Genomic DNA, 20,405 nt, shown 5'->3' with positions numbered 1-20,405 from the left:
TCTGCCCCTCTCCTGCGTTCACCTTCACCTGGCAAGCATGACTCAACTTCACATTTCCCCCCTGTAGCGGGTGAAAGACAGTTCTTATTGAAGCCAGGTGTGTACCCACGTTCTGCCTGATGTTTTCTGGACAAAATTCCTGAAGCAGATCATAACATGCTCACACAATGCAGAAATAAACATGAAACAGTTGCGACCCGTGTGTTTTGTTTATCTTCAGATGTTCTGATAGAAAGATAGGAATGGAAACATAAGATAATTTCATTTTCTAAATTCCCATCAGTATCTATATTTTATTTCAAGAAATCCAGTGCAGGAGAAGGTGTGATCGCTTGCATTATAAATACAGTAAATGTGGACATGACATACAAACAGCTAAGAGTGCAAAGGTCAAAGCCGGCCTGACAAAATTCCCTCGACTGCTGCATGAATCATGTAAAAAAAAAAAAAAAAAAAGAGGAAAAGGAGAAGCCTCTTTTCGTTTTGGCTCTTACACTCACTTGGCTCCACAGCTTGACCACTGCTGCTTGGGCCTGTGTGCTATCCTGTGGGGCCAGTTTGAGAGAGAGAGAAAGAGAGTGGGAGAGAGAGGGAGAGGGAGAGATAGGGGGAGGAGGGGGGTGAAAAAGTCTGCCTGTACTTCCATGTTCCTTTTGATGCTTGGTAGTATTACAGTAGAATGAGTCCTCTGTCATTGGTTGAATAGGCTGGACTGCCTACTGTGACAGAGCATGGGCCTCTCAAGGAAGGCAGCGTTGCATCTCCAAGCAGTAAAAGGAGCCAAAATGAAAGAGGGATACTATATTGATAACCTCCTTCCGTTCTCTATGATGTAGTTGAATACTCTCTCAGTGTTATATATATAAAAAAAGAAGCCAGGCTGCTGCTGCTGCTGCTGGCTATGATAATAAGTTGATTTGATTAGCACAAGTCTAGACTCCGAGTCATCGCGGATCGGGAGTCCATGTCAGGTTTTGGTGGAGTCCTGCGCTCAGACGGCTCCTGCAGACGGCAGCCTGCTTCTCCACTGCACTGGCGCTGTTTACTGGAAGCCCGCTCCGCGCTGCTTCCACCAAGTGTCTCAACACTGTGAGCGGGATCTTTTCCAGAGACGAGCCGCTGAAACTTGCCCAGTCTCCACAGTCTCAATCAGAGGAGCCAGGAGAACAACAACACCGGCGGCTAAAAGTAGCGAGGACCCGTCTTCGTCTTCTCCCCTCTTTCTCTCTCTTTTTTTCCACCAGACACTGAAAAAGCCCACTGTGTGTGTCCCTCTCAGTCACCAGCTCACTCTCTGTCTCTGTTGGTCCCTCTGAGCTTCGTATTCGCGTCTCTTCCTGTTTGTGAAGGCGCACAGGAGCGCCGAGGTGCAAGAGGTGTTTGCGAAGTTATAGGACTGTGCGCAGAGCAACACCTTGCATGCCATGGAAGTGTGCGCCCGGTGCAGGGGAATGTACGGGCTGAGAGGACAGGGACCCGCCGCCTGATAGCCAGCCTCTGTCCCAGATCAGGGGAGCATGCTTCAGACCTGCAGACTCACTCTCTTCGCTGCAGAGGAGTTCCCATCAGACTGTCTTTCCACAATCTGACACTTGTTATTTTCATTTATTTAAACTCCACATTTCATCCACACCGACTTCCTCTGAGCCTCATTTGGCTTCACAGCTTTTCCACAAAGGTAAGAGAAGTTTTTTTTGTGTGTGTGTTTCTCTTAGTCTGATCGGCCTGTTTTTGGAGTTGATGGAGTGAACAACTTTTTATTTCTTTTAAGAAAAAGAGTTTTAGAGCTACTTTTAAACAGAGGAAGCGTGATTAGGTTTGAAGCATGACGTTCATTTTAAAGGTAGAACACCTTCTAAATCATCCTACTGGCTCCGTGCGTAATTGAACGGGGGTTAATGAAAACATAACCAGATGTGGATTGATTTGTTCGGCTGCCGAGTTCGCCTAATTTGAAGCTATTTATTAAAAAAGTGACGCGCAGCTACAACATGTTAAAAGCAGCATTTTATTTGGAATTTATTCCTCTAAAGTTGAGGAGGAGTTTGCTGTTTTGCTGGAGTTTTTTTTTCTTCTTTTTAAATCCACTGATGGTCCTGAATAGGGATTTATGCTGGAAGCTGTGACCTGAGAAGCGATGTCGGTGTGATTCTGGAGAGCATTCACAGGATAATCCATTATAATTGGGGTTAGGCGGCTATTTGTCCAAAAGAAAAGAAAAAGAAAAAACCAGTGGAGCCTCGCCTGACAGAGTAATAATTAGTTTTGGCCACAGATAGCCTTCAGGATGCAATTGGCTACAAGCGCGTGAAGTGAAACAGTCCATCAATCAAAGAATAAAAATGAAAAGGTAAACTGGTCCGACTGTGTCAGGACTTCACTGGAATCCACGCCGTGCAGAGTGGCAGTCAAATTAGATCTCTTTACTGCACATTTATTATTTAGGCCTACCGATTCCGAACGTGTCTTGTCAACCATGTGTTAAAGAGTGTAGGGGAGCAGACGCGCACATGCGGTGTGTGTGTGCCTCTCCTCTGGCTGGAGCAACACGCAGCGGCCAGCCGCTGATGCGTGGCAGCCTGGAGCAGAGCAGCAATCTTCAGTGATCGATCAGTGGATTGGGATAAATTTAGCTCCAGTCTTCACATGCCCTCAGCCTTTTTCTTCTTCTTCTCTTTTTATGGTTGATCTAGAGAGAGAGAGAGAGTGGGAGAAACAGAGCTACGAATTCCTGTCTGGATTAAAGGTCCATGAATGTACCTCGTGTCTGTATTTAGCCTTCTGTACAACACACTTACCAAAGGTGATGATTAGGTGAAACACATGCTGCTGTAAAATATGATTTTCATCCAGTTTTTAAAGGATCCTCTTTAGATTTGAAACAGTGGAATTAACCCAGATTTTGTGTGTGTGTGTGTGGAGGCTCGCCATACATTACACAGAATGTGTTAGACATATAGGGCAATAAGGCGTTTTATCAGGCAGGAACCAACAGCTATTTTTATGTAACGAGGGAACTCCAAAAAATTAATGCAAGTGCATATTCCAGCTGTTTGGAAGGAACATATTAGCATATCAAAGTGGTCCGAGCCCTTACACAATCCACTGTATTTCTTCTTTTTGTGTGTGCCACCGGTTTTGGCTGAGCCTGAAAGGCTTCAGAGAGAGAGAGTGTGTGTGTGTGTTGAACTGAAAGACTTGTTTCTTCCCCCCACTCTTGTAAGCAAGTCTGTGTGACAGGTTGTGTATAACATAATCTCCCTTGTTTTTGTTTGTGTGGCATTGTGGGAGAAGATGTCCAAGCTCCTCGGAGCCAGGTCACCATGCATGGGTGAATAGTGTTAAGCAGGGAGAAGGGGAGGAGGGGAGGGTTGGGAAATCATGAAGTTTTGAATTCTTGATTTTTTTTAAAAAAAACGGGGCCAAAATCTTTGTTTCATTTGTCGGCATCTGAAAACAGCCAGAGGAATGTAATCTAGTGTGCTTCAAAAGAAGCAGAGCGTCTTCTCGGATGTCTTGCTGCTTGATATCTTTAGCCCAGGCATGCCATTATGAGCATTTTACCATTGAGTCTAGCATGAGAGTACCTTTTTCAGTCTACAGCTTTGTTTCAGGGGAAGTGCGTCCGGTTTCAAAGAACTGCAGCTGCTCTTGATCTGCCTTGAGCACCAGATTGCTTCTCTTTGCTGCTGCGTTCATCTCTACTCGCAGATCGATTCAAGCCAGCACACTTCTGCACCGTATGTGCTGCATATCACTGTCTTTCACTTTATGTATCATTCTGTCTCAGAAACACGAGACTCTGAAGCCAGTCAGTGTGGACGGGTGTCAGGGATTCTGCTATTATGGACTGTTGCTTCATTTTTTCTGCTGGGATGTCCTCCCCCACCACCCCCCTCCTCTCCAGGACACCAGCAGCTGAGGGGGCTTTTATTTTTTTTTCTAATATTTAGTGCATTACACAGATCATAACGCAGCTTTCACTGCCCCTCCAGATGTTTAAATTCTAACTACAAGCCAGCCAGTTCCACTCTGGCTTTATTAAGGTAATTTGTTATTGATTTAATTCAATAGGCGTGTGCACACACTGACCAGTGGCAACATTTGTTCACTTTGTGTTTGTGTCACGCTCTCTCGCAAGCGTGGATATGAGCCGGTTGTCTTTGTGTGAGCAGCAATTGGTGAGTCAATATGGCTGATTTAAAGGTTGCTTACCGGCTGAACGGATTGTTTGTGCTAGTGGTATTTTGTGGAGGTGCTGTGCAACAAAATTCACATTTATTTTTTTTGCCCTTCATGAGCGTCACATCCTTTGTTAACCAACAGTAGGAACCAATTTCAGATTGCAGATCCTTCAAATGACGTGCTAGCTGCTCCACCGCAAAAGCATGGTAGCGATGGAGGCTGCGATTGTGTGAGTAGCAGAGGATTTCAGGGAGTTAAAGCATTTAGATTTACATCCCATTGCTTATTTGGCGTGTAAATTGTGGGTTTGTGTTTTCAAATGCAATCTTTTCTGTTTCTACACCTCCTACATGGAACCATACTGTGCAGATAACTGCTCGCCATTAAAGGGAATAAACAAGGCTGTAAAGGAAAGCTATGGCAAATTTGATGTAACGTGCAGGCCTTTGGTGGGCCACAATACCTCCCCTTTCATGACTGATTTTATTTTACGATTGGCAATCAGTAAAACGCTGTGCGCCACTGTGTTCCCCTCCCTGCCATTTTGTGAAACATTTGTTTCCACTTGCCAAAGGCCTCTGGTGCAGCGGGGGGACTCGGTGCCCTCTGAAATGGCAGGTGAAACTTTGTGCTTGCCTAAATAATTTCCTAGCAGAACGTTCACTGTGCAAGGACGCAGGCGGTGGAAAGTGAAAAGAGGGCTCGATTCAAACTCCGGTGACAAGAAGCAGCGTGGATATTAGCCGATGGCTCTCCATATAGCTCTGTGCTTAAGTGGCAGCCTCCCTGAGCTTATCTGGCGTCTCTCTTTTTTTCAACGCTTGACTCGTTTTTGTGCTCCTCTGAAAAGGTGCTTGGAAGAAAAGGAAGTGCAAAAGGGCAAAAGTGGGTCATATAAACTGCTGTCCTCTGGTCATAAAACGAGTGGGTGTAACACGCTGGCCTGGTTTGTCATCGCAGGTTTTATATTTTACATGGTGCCCTTTTAGCAGTGTGTGTGTGTGTGTGTTTGGGTTACTGGCAAGACAAGTGATGTAAATGTATAATTTCAATGTAGCATTAACTTTTTATCAGTTGTTTTTTTTAATATAGGTACAAATTCAAAAATTACAAATTTAAAATGTAATTTTACAGACATTATTTTCCAGGCTTGCATTTAATCTGAGACATTTTTTTGTTATTATAGTTTAAAGATTTAGAATATAGAGAACACACACACACACACACTCACACACACCGACCCGGTCTCATCCTTTGTGCTGTGTGAACAGGACTCGTCCTTATCTGTGCACAGCTGCAACACTATTCGGGAAAATATTCAATTTCTGTGTGACAGAGGAGAACCTGGGAGGCAAGGCTCTGAGCAAACAGCAGTTATTGCGGCTCTGCCATAGCAGCGGAGAGCAAGGCCTGGCTGGGAGAGAGGGGGGATCTGCGGACGTCTGCCAGGGGAAGGAGTAATGTCTCGGCTGGATTATAGGAGAGCGAAGCACATCCACACTTAAAAGCCCCTTTTTTTCCAACAAGACAGGGCTGTTATTTAGGGATGGTGTGGGTAAACACGCCAGAGCAATATATTTCCTCCATATAGGCTGCTGTTGTCCTTGACAATTGTGACTCATTGCAAGTGAGAAAAGTTCTGCTCCCCTCGCCTTTTTTTTTTCTTTTTCCCTTAAAAATAATTTCATGTTGGGATGTGGGCGTTCTGCTCCACATTCAGACTCACATTCTTGCTGCAAAGTACAAAACTGAATAACATTTGAAAACATTTACTGGGGCAGTATTTTTTTAGACATATCAAACACCTGTTTACATACATATTGTGTTGACTTACGTCTTGCTAAGCAGCTAAAAACCTGCAAGGAAGAAGAAACACAATAAAAACTGAACTAAGAGCAAGTTGTGAAAATGTGTCGATGCTGGTTTTGATTGAAGGTTGTTGGTGGTGTGGTTTAAAAAGTAAATCTGATTTTGAACTCAAAGTGTGGATTCGTTTACATCCAGAAGTCCTGCAACAAACATCTATTGTCTTTTATATTTATGTATGTTTATTTGGCTATGCAGTTAAGTAGGAAGTCTGCGGCTTTGATAAATGATATTTTATTGTACAGTGTTTAGCTGGGGGAGTGTGGAAGCTTTGTTCTTGTAATGTAGCTGCCAAGTCAGATGGAGTTGAGCGTCTGGTCTGGGACTTTCAGAGGAATATCACAGGCATGGGAAGTTGCTAAAAACTAAGCTAATCAACAAAATAATTGTCTGTTCAATTGCTACCATGCCAGAGACATCAAACACACGAGGCGAGCTCGGTGGATAAAAAAAAAAAAAAAGACAACAATCAAATTATCTCTTAATGATTGCTCATGCTGACAGATGAGTCACTCACGAGGAGCTGGTTGTGTTTTTCTGGTGACATATGTGAGGAAGTTACATTAATACTACACAGATATATCCAACATCACCTGTAATGAAAACAATTACATCTTATTATATCTTTTTTTGGCTTTGAAACAGAGAGAACTGTATTACTCTATTAATTTCCTGCAGTGAATCATGAACCCTGCAGCTTTTATCCTCCATGTGTGGTCTAAAAAATGTTTCTATTTCCTCTCCAAACTAAAGTTTGGCCCCTGTGCCTGCTTTGCTCTACCCCTCTCTGTCTCTCACCCTCATCCTCCTCCTCCTCCTCCTCCTCCCTCCTCTCTCCTCTCTTTCTCTGTCTTTCTCTCTCTGCGTAGATAATGTCTCTGCAAATGATTTAACCGCCCTCGTTGAGGCTCCTTCCAGTAATTGAACAAGCAGAGACTGGGTGCTTTACAGGAAAACAATAGTCATATTATCTCAGATCTCCACTGCTCTGAGATTCAACAAAACACTGCGCTGGACTGGACTTTTTTTTTTGCGGACTGTACTTCCAAGGTCTGAATCGAAGAAAAGAATCAGGTTTGCTTTCATTCCTCGCAGAAAAAAAAAACACACACACACACACAGGACAGAATGGGCGGAATTACATTAGTTTTGTAGATATTGAAAGTGTTGCATGATTGGAATGCGTGTCCTCACATGGGAGTAAAGTGCAGCCTTGGGTGGATGACGTGCTTGCAGAGTGAAGTAATCAGAGAGTGGCAAAGCTCATAGCAACAATTAAAAGATGAAGTATTATTATAATAATTATCATAATAATATATAATATTATTTTATATATTATTATATGGGTTGTTCGGATCTTTATGTCTTGTTCAGGTTGGACTTTTTGGTTGTTTCTAGCGGAGCGCGGGCAGCTTTGATTGGGTTGCTGTGGAGCAGAATTGACCTTGTGTGTCAGAACGAGCTTTTTCTACGCCTTGTTTCATACAGAGCGCTCTTGGACTGAAATGGCCTTAGGAGGAGTTGTTCTTGACAGAGATGCATTGTTTAAGGCAGCCAATAAACCGCTGCACTGAGTGGCTACATCTGTGAACCTCATCTTGACTACAGTGTGGGGCTAGCAACAACACGGCAACTGTCACAGCTGCACCTGCTGCTGTCTCAGTACACAGCCTCCCTCTCTCTCCCTCTCTCTCTCGCTCTCTGTTAACCGTAGAACCGCATCACTCTTCTCTCCGTGACAAGCCACAGGCAATGGACTCTGCTTGGGTCAACTGCAGAGAAGCTTCTTGGGAAAACATTTTTGAAAAACAGAGGACAAAATGTCAGTCCTGAAAAGGGATGTTAAAATAAAAATTTCTGCCCTGGGGGCCGGGATTTGTGGTTTTTTTCCGATGGGAGCTTGTATATAAAATTCTCTCTGTAAAACGGTGAGGTTTAAGACTGCTGGCTTAGTAAAACCTGACATCACTTGACTGATCATTTTTCAGCACATTTGTCCAGTTACAGTAACAGCCCAGAGTGTGATGTGACAGCAGGTTATCTGTCTATAATAATATAAATGATAGATGCCCATGAATGTAGCTGACTTCTCTGCACACACACACACACACACACACACACACACACACTGACCTGCTGGTGTATTGAGGCCGTTCAGAAGATGATCTGAACAGCTAAGAAGAGATTCAAGAGCATTAAAGGCTTTTAAATCTCATATGTTGTGCTCATATTTGCTGTTTAACGTCACAAAGCTTAGAATGTTAGAAAGTCTGTTTTTAAGCACAGTTTACTTGCTTCAGTGAGCGCCCCAAAGAGACAGCAAGAAATAGTTTGCAGAAGATGACACTGAATCAATTGAACGTGATAATAGCCATCATGCTGTCTGTAATTTATAAAAAAAAAAAGATTATTGAGGGGGAGAAAGGGGGGCAACGTCGAAAAAGATTTTCAGCCAGGAGAAGTGATGCAACATGTCCACTTTCCTGCCAAATTGAACTTAGGAGTGTGAAAAGCAATGCAGGGACACGAGGAGTGGGGCTGACGTGAATGCAGATAGCGTGGGATTAACACAGGGGAAGATTGAGCGACAGTGGCCGGTGACTTCTCTTTACAGCTTTGCTTGTACAGCTGTGCCAGGCCTGGCATTCACTGCTGCCTGTTGGATCCAACTCCTCCTCCTCCTACTCCTCCACTGCCGTGGGGGTGAGGTAATGAACATCTTAAATACTGCAGATAACTTTCTCATGTGTGTGTGTGTGGAGATGGAGACATCAAATTATTCATGTATTTATTATGACATTTGGAATGCTTAATATTGACACCTCAGTGTGTCTCAGTACTGATTTGATCTTTTTGGCATTTGCACAGGAAAAAAAAATACTTCTACAGGCTGCCCTAATAATTCATCATGCCTCCCTCTAAATGAGGTGTGAGGCGGCTCTGCTGGTGTGAATTCTGCTATAAATCACACATACCCTGACTGCTTTATCCATTAGAGCGACCTGTTTGGCTAATTCAGCTATTCAGTCCCAACCAAACTGGTTTTTAGTAATTAAGACAAGTGTGAGAACTGCAGCTTCTCCTTCATCTGGTACATGACTGTGAGCGAGACGTGGAGAAAAAAAATATAATAATCAAATTTTAGTCTGTCACATTATAGATTCCTAAAAAATCAGCACATACGTTCATAGCATGACTTAAATATTTATTAAGAAATTTATTACGCAGCATATTTAATGAGGAAAACAACATTTTTTTTTAAAGAAAAATACTTTAATCTATTAAGGCCTTTATTTTATTTGATAAAAACAAAACAATTTTTTAAAAATAAATAATTTCTCACAGGACTTCCCTTAAAAATAATTTTAAATAATAAAATTAAAAGTCATAAAAAACTTTTTTTTAAAAGATAAATTTGGACATCGTCGGTCAAAAACAAGAAAAAGAACGCCACCAAGCTAATGTTAAATTAGCGATATGACTACATACCTCTAATTAGAAGCAACAGCTAGGAGCATTAAAGAGAACATCTGTCCATATGAATCACACGGTGATAAAATCAAAGCAAGGTTAAATGATGACCAGCAGAAAGCTCAGAGCGAGCTTCACCGTTCTAAAGAACTGCATCTGTGCCTCGGCAACACACGTTTCATTTTTAGCTTCAGCACCAGCAGCTGAACCAGTGTGATGAGTGCTGTTCTGTAGTAGTTGAGTAGTTGATGGAAATAGGAAAAAAAAAAGCAGCGTAAAGAGGACAGTCAAATAAGAGAGGGGGGGGGGGGGGGGGTGGAACTGAAACGGGTGCATTTTTTGTGTGTGTTGTTGCAAAAAAGTGGAGCCAGTGGCATTTCTGTCATTCATCAAGCCTGAGCTGATTACTGTAGTGAGTCTGCAGTGAGCTGACAGGATGCGGCTCCTGCAGCCATTACCATCAGAAATGGGTCCAGCAGGCCTGGGGGGTAGGCGAGGAACTGCAGCCCGAAGAGGCCGAGACCTGCTTAAAAGATGGAAAAGTTCCCTTTGTGGTGCACCCACGTAAGCATCCCATGAGTGGGGAGGTGAGCTGGTATATTTTGCCGAGATATTTACCGTGATTTTTAAATATAAATGTAAATAGCAGCGTTGAAATTCGTAGCAACCAGACACCGAAGCTGAGTCCAGCAATCAAGGGGAGACGGTGAACGCTGCAGACGCTGCACCGCCTACTCACTTTACACTTTACTGCAAGGGTCAAAACAGGAATCTTTTCTTCCCTCACCTGAAAAAGCCTCGTAGGCTCACTGTGCATAATGGAAGCAGTACAGAGAAAGTGTTGTTGCTGTGCAGACGTTACTTGAGGACAAACATTTTCTAAAATCTTTGCCACAAGACTTTCTCAGGTGCAAACTCGGCATTTAAACTCCCAACAGTTAAATCGTTTTTGCGCCAAGACAGAAAGGTGTAATGAAGCTTTCATAACGCAATTCATACAAACTGGAGCATGCAGTAACAGCCCCAAACAAGAGCGCCGAATGTCGCCGGAGATATTTTTGTGTGTTAAACATAGCTGGATGACAGAGTGAGACAATTCACAAGAAAGAGCAGATATGTATTAGACACAGACAAATCGCATATCACTGTTTTTAATGTGTGTTTGTTATGTGAACACTGGTTCTTTTTCAGTCACACTTCTTTGTATTTAAAAAATCCTTTTAATGTCCAATTTTCAGTTTGTGTACATAAAATAAAAGACGGTTAAAGTTATTATCTTATTGTATATTTGACTTTTGGTCAAAATATCAGCCGCCAAAATTGATTTTTTTCGGCATGTCATTTATTAATATCTTTTTTTAAAATATGAAACTTACTTCCTGGTTTAATCTGACGGCTAACGGCGTGTCACATGATTTCTTATGTTTTATCTACATAATTTAGTTAATTATGTTGCTCTGGATGCACAGCCTCCTCGTCTAGGGCTTGTTGTTGTTGTTGTTGTTGTTGTTCAGAGGAGGATGTTCCTCCCCAGCAAGAGCTCTTGTCAAAGTATTACTTTCCCTTTCACCGTGGGACGTTGTTATCGCGCTCACTTCATATTCATAGTGAGTCTTATTCTCCTGACAATCTTTTGTATAACTTAGAACTGGAGCAATTGCACTTCAGTGGATTACCTATGCAGACATGCGGAGATTAGAATCTCTGCTTCGTGCTACCTCCTGTGCGGCGGTTCAAAGGTGCGACCTGCGCCACCATTCGCTATCGTTTGGCAGAGCACAAAAATTGGTCAACCTCTCAGAATTTGTTTGGGGATGTGAATTCCTTTGGTATTCAAAACAGGAGGGCCTTATGACAGGGAGATAATTTCCCAGTGAATGTTTTATCGCGGTCTGCTTGACAGTCTCCTGTATCTGTCTGCACTCTCTCGCTCCTTGTGTCTTCAGATCCCTGACTTTGGTCCAGTTATTCAGAGAAAAAGCCCTGTTTGTTCCCCCCCTCCCCTCTTTTGTTATCACAAAAGAGCAAACACATATTAAACATACACAAGGTGCAAAAGCAGTGATTGCTGTATCGGCTGTCCTACTGTGGGTGGCAGGGGACGATAACATAAGCCTTAGATACATTTGCATATTTTTTTTTAATCATGTCAGGCTGAAACGTGGTCAGTTGGGAGTGGGAGAATATGTTTCTGCATCATAATTTGCTGTTTTACCATCTCTGGGCAAAAGCAAAGTACAGTCGCATGGACTGTATGTAGGCGTGATGACATCTCTCATCCAAAGCTGTGACTGAAACTTTCTCACATATTTGTGAAATCTACTTTCAGGCTGATCCATATTGTACAGTGAGCAGGTCAGGAGAGAGAAGCCTTATAGTACCTTAGTTATTAAAAAACTGGGGTGGGGGTGGGGGGGGGTGGGGGTGGGTGGAATGGAATGGGCCAATCTGAGCGTGTTTGCATCACAATCCCCCTTCACAGTGCTGATGTTATGCAAATGAGCGCTGTGGAGAAGGCTCAGCCCCAAAACTGTCCTCTCTTTCTCACAGCTGAAGGTGGGGAAGAGGCCAAGGAGGAGTGACACTGGAACAGCACAAGGAAATTTAATGAAGCAGCCCGAGCATTCACAGCGACACAGCCTACACCCATACTCTTATGTTTTTGTTTAGATGGCATCAAATTAGATGAGCTTTTTTAAAAAAATATCCATACATTAATTCCAGGCTTGGATCTGTAGCTGTTGGCGTAAGTTAGTTTTTCCACTGCAGGAACTCAGGGCAGACACGTGGTGGCGCAGACAGCTGCTAATCAGCCATTTTGTGAAGCGACTCATGAAGTGACAATTTTTTTGGTCATTTTTAGATTTTTTTTCTGTTATTTTTGCATTTTTTTTTAAATTTAAATCGTACTTGTCATCTTCGTTGAACCAAAATGCGATTTTAAAATCATAAATAAATGAAACCCGGCCCGCAATGTTTCAGCGAAACCTACAGAGTAACAAATACTGAGGGGGGGGGGGGGGGCGGCACGTTTAGTTTTTTTTATCTAAAGTCTCAGTTTCTGTAGAGACTCCAAGCTTAGAAACTACAATAGCATTTTACTTTGAAGTCTCTCTTGTCCTGAACTGTCAGAGCCGGGCGTGGACATGCAGCTCTGAGTGTGGACGTTCCATTAGATGACCTGTGTCTGTGGCAGGTTGCTGTGTGTGAACGTGGTGTTAGATGCTTTTTCTTTTGTATTTCTGATTGAAAATGTGTTTCATGTTATCGTGCAGCAGACCGTGTACAGCGTTCAGCAGCAAAAAAAAAATGCCTTTTAGACATTTTCTTTGGGGTGGGGGGTTGAAAAAAGGGGGCAATATACCTTCATCAGGTTTAACAAGCACCATTACCTGTCAGAGCACTACTGAGTGAAGATTTAGGCCTGACAAGTGATTGCATTCAGGAAAGCCTACACCCACTTCTTTTGTCTGAGCTCCCTGACGAGACACGGCGCTATACCTTGTTTTAGCTTGACACACGCCGCTTCCTCTGTCTGACAAAGGCATTCACGCCATCTTTTTTAGATTGAAAATAGATACAATGGCAGCGCTGGGATAGACATGTGCAGGGATGAAGTAGGCTACAGTACATCCACTCCACTGCTGAAATCATTTGTGTGGTATTATTTTTGCTGCAAGGGGAAGGTCCTTGTGCTGTTTTCTATTTTAGTGTGGAGTAAGATTATGCAGCATCCCTTATTTGGGCGCTGTTTGTCCTTGTCCTGAGCCACAGAAAGGTTAAAAGCCTCAATTAGAGACTGGGCCAATGTTTGGCACATTTATGCATAGTACTTATAATCTGAAAGAATTAGCAGCCTTCAAAAATCTTAATATCAGCTCTCCAAGAACACCTTTGGATTTTGGATTGTCACCTGCTACAAACTGTATTAAGACAATGCTCACTGCAGAAATGAGGCAAATCCAGGTGAAAATTTGTATTAAGAGGCCGTTAAATAGTTGCAAAGGCGTGGATATAGCTCAACAAGTAAAGCAAACAAAGAAGGAAAAGGGACTTTTTGGAGCTTTAAGACAATTGAAATGTTGAATTGTGCAAAAACGGGCTAATATCAGGATATGCATTCAGTGAAAGCTGTGGATTTACTTAATGACACATCTTTCATTCAAGGTGGAGTTAAATGGAGTTTTTTTAGTCCCAAAGATAATTGCACAGTTTCCTTTCTCACGGCTTAGATGATAAATGGCTTATTCTCCCACTCTCACGCTCTCCTCTTCCATTTTAAAACGTGTCTCTCACACAACTCATCTTCTCCGTTACCTTCCTCATGTTTTGTGATGCTGCCCACTGCCTTAAAAATTAATCATCCTGTTTTAATAACGCCTCACGATCACAGTGCATTATTGATGCTGAGGTTCCTTAATAGGAGGGAGCGATGTCTGTTTTTTTATCCAGTTTAAATAAAAAAAAGGAGGGGGGGGGGGGTCACAAAAGCTGCTTGCTGGTGCGTATCTGAGTAAATACAACACGTTTTTTTTCATAGACGTGTGCATCCAGAAAGGTCTTGGTCTGACTTCTGCAAACAAACATGTCAACACACACACACACACAGAAGTTGGCAGCGGATCTCTCTTTTCCTGATGAATCCCTGACCCTGTCTTTATTTAATTGTCCATTTTGTCCAAGCAGCTTGACTTTACATTGTAATATTTTTTGCACAGAACTCGAAATTGAGAAGATGATTGTGGCCCAGCTCAGTTTGTGTAGACTAGATGCATTTGTTTAGACTAATTTTGCCGTGTTCACACAACAAATGCGTCTCTTCTTGTGACCCGATGTGCTCTCCGGCCATCAACCCTGCAAAACATTAATGTGCTACATACTAATTGGATTGACTGTCTGGACACTAGGAGAGTATGTGCACTACATATTGCATGTGTTGTGTGTATTTCAAGGTGAATCATGGCATGTCAAGGACTTATTGGACTTGATTGGCAGGTACTATCACCATGAGATGCCCATATAATGGCAGGGCTCCCATTCCTGACCTGCCTATTTATCTTGCTGTATTAATGTCAGCCTATTAATTCCTAAGCGGAGGAACATTTGGCAAAGGCACCGTTTAACAGCCCTGGCTGAATCATTCTTATCTCTGCAGACCTGAAAGGAATAGTTTTGTGCTATCAGCAAGTGGAAATGACATTTTGAAATTTCATTCGAGATAATCCACTTCACTTCTCGGTAAAACATCAAAATTAGAACAAAAAAAAATGTATGGAATCTGTATTAAAACTTTGTTACTGTGGCAAATCGTCTGACTATAATCCATGTGGACAGACAGGTGTAGGTGTCTTTCAGTGCTAATAGGATTTTAGTTACTAAAGTGAATATGAGGATTTAATATATATTTAAGCATCAGGAGATAGCACTGATAGCACATGAGCTCATACAAAAAACAAAACACATTGACCTCCTCACATTTACTAAAATCTATAAATATATAAATATATGTATGTATATTCATCCATCTCATGTAGTCTCTCTTGACATTGTGTCCGTTTCGTTCTCTCTCTGTGTGTATTGATGAGCTGGGGTGTGCCAGGGTTCCGCTCATGATTGCTTTATTTAGTAGCCATATGTCCTGACCAGTGGGGAGTACTCTAATCGATTAATTGAGTGGCTCATAAAAATGATGAATGGTGCAAACACTAAAAGGAATGAGCATGACAAGCACCACGCTTATGTCACGCGCTCAGGCTCTCTCGTAGTCTACTGTATTTTTGTCCAATGGAAGTGTACATGATGTAATTTTTCTTATTTAATCTAAATGTTTTTTTATGTGTCCACAGATTAGGACGTAGATTAGGTAGTAACTAGTATTTGCCGCCTCCTCCTCCTCCCCTTTGTTTTTTAGACTTCTCCTGCTCCCTCAACCATCACCCCCTCCACCCCACTATCACCCCCAGGGGTGGGGGTGATAGTGCAGTCCTGTTGCGCAGCATGCGTGTTTGACCTGGTATTTCACTGGCTTAGCTCCTGTCAGGGTCAGGGCCTGCGTTTGGGGGCACCAGCAGTCACACAGTGTTTGGTTGGGTGTCATTCAGCTCCTCTGGCCCTGTGCTGCTCTCAATCATTCCCCCAGCAGAGGGGTCAGCCTCTGATTCCTCCCTGCCCCATATCTGACTCAGTGGGACTCCAGACTCATCTGATCACCAGCCCAATCTCCCCACTGTGGAGTGCGAATTTTCTGATTCACGCTTGCAAATTGTACATCTTCAGCAGTGTCAAAGCAGAAATGCAATCGCTTTGGGGAATATATTTCTTCCACAGCTGAGACTTAGTCTTCTGTGACTGAGCTCTGTGTCCCCAGGTGTTTTTTTCTTCTTCTCTCAAAGCGGGCAAGAGAAACAGAGATAACAGAACTCTTATAGTATGTATGAATTCATGTATGAGGATACTGTTGGGAAAGCCCAATAGAAACCAAATGTGTTCCCTCCCTCATGCAACATGTGGTGGTCTGTTGGACCCGATTTACATTTCAGTGAATCTCTGGCCCCACATATTTCCCTTCCTCTGCATCCCTGTGATGTTCTCTGACAATTAACATCCCGACTCTTTCTTGAGGTTTGTTGAAAGCTCAGGGGCTAATTCAAGGGTCAAGCAAGACTTGCAAGCTGTCAGTGTTTTATTGTAACTCGAGCGTCCCCCTGCCCCCACTCAGGTTCTTTATTCTGGAACCCCCCTCCCCTTAATTCTCCCAGACCTCATTTTATAGAATGCCCCAACTCTTCCTCTATTCTCCTGTGGCCCTCAAACAGCTAGAGAGGGGACAACCAGGAGCTTTGTTTAAGAAGCCCAGCATTCTTTCACATCTGCCTCTTGTTTTCAGACTCCCCACCCCACCCCTTGCATTTAAATTTCAAACTGTCCTTTTCAATCAACCCACCTCCCCTCCCTCCTAATAACCCCCTCTTCCTCCCAGTTACTAAGCCTTTTATTTCCCCCCCTGTCCATTCTTAAGAAGACCAACTGCCCTGGCAATTCCTAATTTTGTCACTAAGTTGTTGATTATAAAGCATTCTGTTGCATTGCAAGTATATCAAGCACACTCATATGTTGAAAGCCTCTGGGTCCACGCCTCTGTGGCTTCTCCATTTCTCAGAGTACTTAAACATCTGTCTGCAGTGACTTCATATTTAGCCCAAACAGTGTGATGCCTGTTGACATTTTTAGCAATCTGTGCTCAACGATCACAGAACATCTCTTTGGTCACGATGCTCTTCATCATGTGCACGCAGACTTCAGCACCACGCTGATATACAGATGCTAAAACCCGACCTGAGATCACACCCAAGTCGAGGGCCATTTCGGCAAACAGTAAAGGTATGATCACCGGCAGTTTGTGCTACAAGGCAGAGGGAGACGGAGAGAGGGAGAGGGAGAGGGAGAGAAAAGAAACCCCCAACTGAGAGGGGAGACCTCGGCACGTTTAATGAGGAGAACGGCAGTCAGACAGTCTCCCTCCACTCTGCGCCTTTGGTGTCTCAGCATGTTAAACACTCACAGCATGATACAAAATATATTAAAGTATGGGACTGTTATCATCCATTTACAGGACATCCTTTCCCATGTACCAGGATCTACATTCTGCCTTTTTTTCTTAGTGTGGGGGTCTCAGCTACCTTGAAGGCAAAACTGTTTAAAGGCATCTTGTCTTTGTCTTCACATTCTGACACAAGCGGCTGCTGCCTCTGTATTTTATGCTAAATGATGATGACAGGTAGGTAGGAATAATCATATTGATACAACACTGATGTCTCCGGCTGAGACTGTTTACACGTGTGAACATCAAGTCCTTAACAGTGTATTCAGGTATTACTATTTAAAGCTGAGTCATAAAATACTGTACTGAGTTAAATTTAGGCAGGTAATGTGATACAACAGAAGACTTACCAGTTTAGATTTAGGAGCAGTAGTTAATCCAGAGTTAATCTCAGCTGTGAAGGGAAAATCACAGTGTTTACAAACGCTTTAACAATTCAGTTGCAACCAGGGTAAGGCAATACAAGAGGTATTGAAATTGAAATTATTAGACCTCAACCAGATTACCTTATGTACTTGAAGGTCATAAGCTGTGTACTTGTTAGTGCACCTGTGTGCTTATGTCACGTCTAACCAATACTTTGTCTGTGCACCAGTGAACCAGAGCAAAGCAGGTTAGTGTAAATCTGCTGTGTAAAATGATAACATTAAAAACATTAATGTTATTTCATTGTTCTATTATATTTCTGTTTTTACATATACTTGGCATGAAAGGAAAATATTGTATATTTGAACCCTATTTTCTGACAAATTTGTGTGTTAAAGATGAGGAAAGGTGAGATAAAAATCGCATTAAATCACTATTGATTATAGTACACCTGGCAATCCACTCACTGAGTGATTGTGTTTGCTGTTGTGTGCACTGATGCCAGGCAAAGGAACCAACTCATTCTGTTAGAACAAAGCTTTGCAGAGTGCCGTGTTGTTTTTGTTTTTTTTTTTGTTTTCTGGCTGAGAACAGAAATCCTCTCCATGACACTGGAACCTTTTTCACGCATAAACTCTATTGAAATCTGCAGAATCTTGTCCGAACATTGAGTCCTGTACGTACATGCCACCCCACAGCGGGTGGGGTTTCTGGACTAGATGCGCTGTAACGTGTGTGAATGTGCTGGGCTGCCTGCTATGTTCAGACATCGACTCAATAGGACAGTATACCTGGAGTTGGTACTGCAGAGTCAGTGCGTCTGAGTTTGACATTTATGCTCACACAAAGAGCCTTGTCAGTCTGGGCAAAATGTCTGGAGTGAACTGCATGTGTGGAAGAGACGCGAGTTGCAAAAATACAACATTAGCTGACTGCACATATGTTTCATTCTTATCAATCAATGCGTCTCAAAAAGATGAAGCTTCAAAAGTTACACTAGCTCACCACAGTAAACATGTAATGCATATAATTAGGTTACTTGAATGCACACATTGCTTTAATCCGAGCTTTCATAGTATATTACTTTGTGCATGACAATATAATGGCTGAATGGGATTGTCATCATTCACACCTAAACTCCCTGGAATCTGTGAGATCTGACTATTGTCTCTCTTCCTAAATGGACACAACAGTAAGGACTAAGACTTTGTGCGCGCAGATGAAGATCCTTAAGCCTATATGCTCACAACACAGCTTTTGTGGAGACAATCAGCTTAAGGTCTCATTATACTGTATGGACCTTGAGTGTAGGCTGATTACACATGGCCACTTCCCTGATAAAATTAATTGGTGCCACGTGCACTGACAAAAAAAATAGGTTTGAGGTTTTGTTGGAATCCAATGTGTTTGGTCTATGTGATCAACTTTCATTTGTCAAGCCTCATGACTGCATATTATTCCATTGAAACTAAATACACTGTGTCTGCATGTGTTCTGCTCCTGTTAACCTCTTTTAAATGGCTCTAAAATTAGAGGTCTCAGGTGAGGTGCAATGTCAAACTAGATGAGCTGATTATGGCAGGTTTAATTATAACTTTGTTGGCTAATGTGTGTGCTCCGCATGTTTTCTCGCTGATGAATTATTACACTGTCTGAGAAGTCAGACCAAACGGATCAAAGAGCTTCAGGGCTGTGGATTTTCTCCAGTGCGGAGGAGGTTTGTGCAGTTCTGACTGTACATGACAAACAGAATTCCTCACTGTCTTCACTGAGTCAGTTCAGTTTTCTTGTTAGCCCTTAGTGTGAATGATAACATTCAGTCCCTCGAATCTTAACTAACAATAGTATGCTGCAGCAGACACGGAGAAAAATGGAATGTTGTTTTTGAATGTGCTAAAAAAGAAGAAGAAGAAAAAAACAGTTTCTAATGGGGTCCTATGCGCCTTGTTGCCGGAGTGATGCCATATCCCATGGTGAATGTGCTAATGGTTCAAGGGAGTGAGAGGACTGAGCTTAGCCCAGCAGTGTAAACACACAGACAAAAGGGAGCCGTTAGCGGTGTGAAACGCATGCCTGGGCGCGCAGGTAGGCATTAGGTTTCACCCTACATGGCTCCAGCGCTGTATCTGTGACAGGGAGGAGGCCATTTGCTTTTGTAGCGAAACAGAGCAAAAACAAACATTCAGACTGGTACTATTGAGACAGGTATGGATGATGTGGGGAGAGAGGAATTCTGGTTTGGAGAGATGTAAGGGAGAGAGGGAGGGAATAAGGGGGGGCAGGAGAGATAAGGTAGTGTGTGGTCAGTCACAACACAGTGAGAAGTGACCATTTGCTTGGTAGTGTTTGTTTGTTTGGCGAGGGTGTGGGGGTGAAAGGAGTCACAGAATAGCAGTCAAATACAAGTGCTGCTAGAAGCAGACACCGGTCATGGTGTTACAAAGGGAGTGCATGGGTATATATGTTTTCTCCATTCTGCAGAAAGATGCGTGGTGCTGGATGTTTAACATGATACAATAGTACAATATAGTTTTTCCACCATTGATTTTTCTCAGACAGCAAACAAGCTAATGCCGGATAAAAGGCTCACCATGCTATTAACACAGATAAATCTAGCATTAACCATGAGTTTAATATTTCCCCCAGCGCTTAGATGCAGCGTCGCTTGAAGAGTCAGTAGAGTGGACTGGATTACAGTATGTTTTTAATGAAATAGGTAAATAAAAAGTACATGATGAAGTTAATCAACATCATGTTAAAGTCACTACTAAGATGTGAAAACTTTGAATAAGCAGATACAGGAAACACAATTTGACACAGAACTGATAAGGTTAGCACCACTTGGCCATGGGTCATGAGGCGATGCACAGGGCGGGCCTCCATATTTGATGACAAGTATTGGTCCCACCTGACTCCC

The 20,405-nt window shown here is 42.7% G+C and overlaps 1 protein-coding gene across 24 annotated transcripts in view; it reads left to right on the top strand.

Annotated features, from left to right (window-relative positions):
• Window positions 1–1,050: 1,050 nt before the first annotated feature.
• adgrl2a (adhesion G protein-coupled receptor L2a) overlaps window positions 1,051–20,405 on the top strand; it is an 89,437-nt gene continuing 70,082 nt past the window's right edge. For all 24 annotated transcript variants that reach the window (XM_028402983.1, XM_028402986.1, XM_028402982.1 and 21 more), the window contains exon 1: window positions 1,051–1,678. The gene's annotated coding sequence lies outside the window, so the exon portion shown is untranslated. The remainder of the gene's footprint in view (window positions 1,679–20,405) is intronic.

Source organism: Parambassis ranga, chromosome 4, assembly GCF_900634625.1.
Source record: "Parambassis ranga chromosome 4, fParRan2.1, whole genome shotgun sequence".
NCBI lineage: Eukaryota > Metazoa > Chordata > Actinopteri > Ambassidae > Parambassis > Parambassis ranga.
Note: the sequence above shows the minus strand (reverse complement) of the source record. Positions and strands in the feature narration are given on the sequence as shown.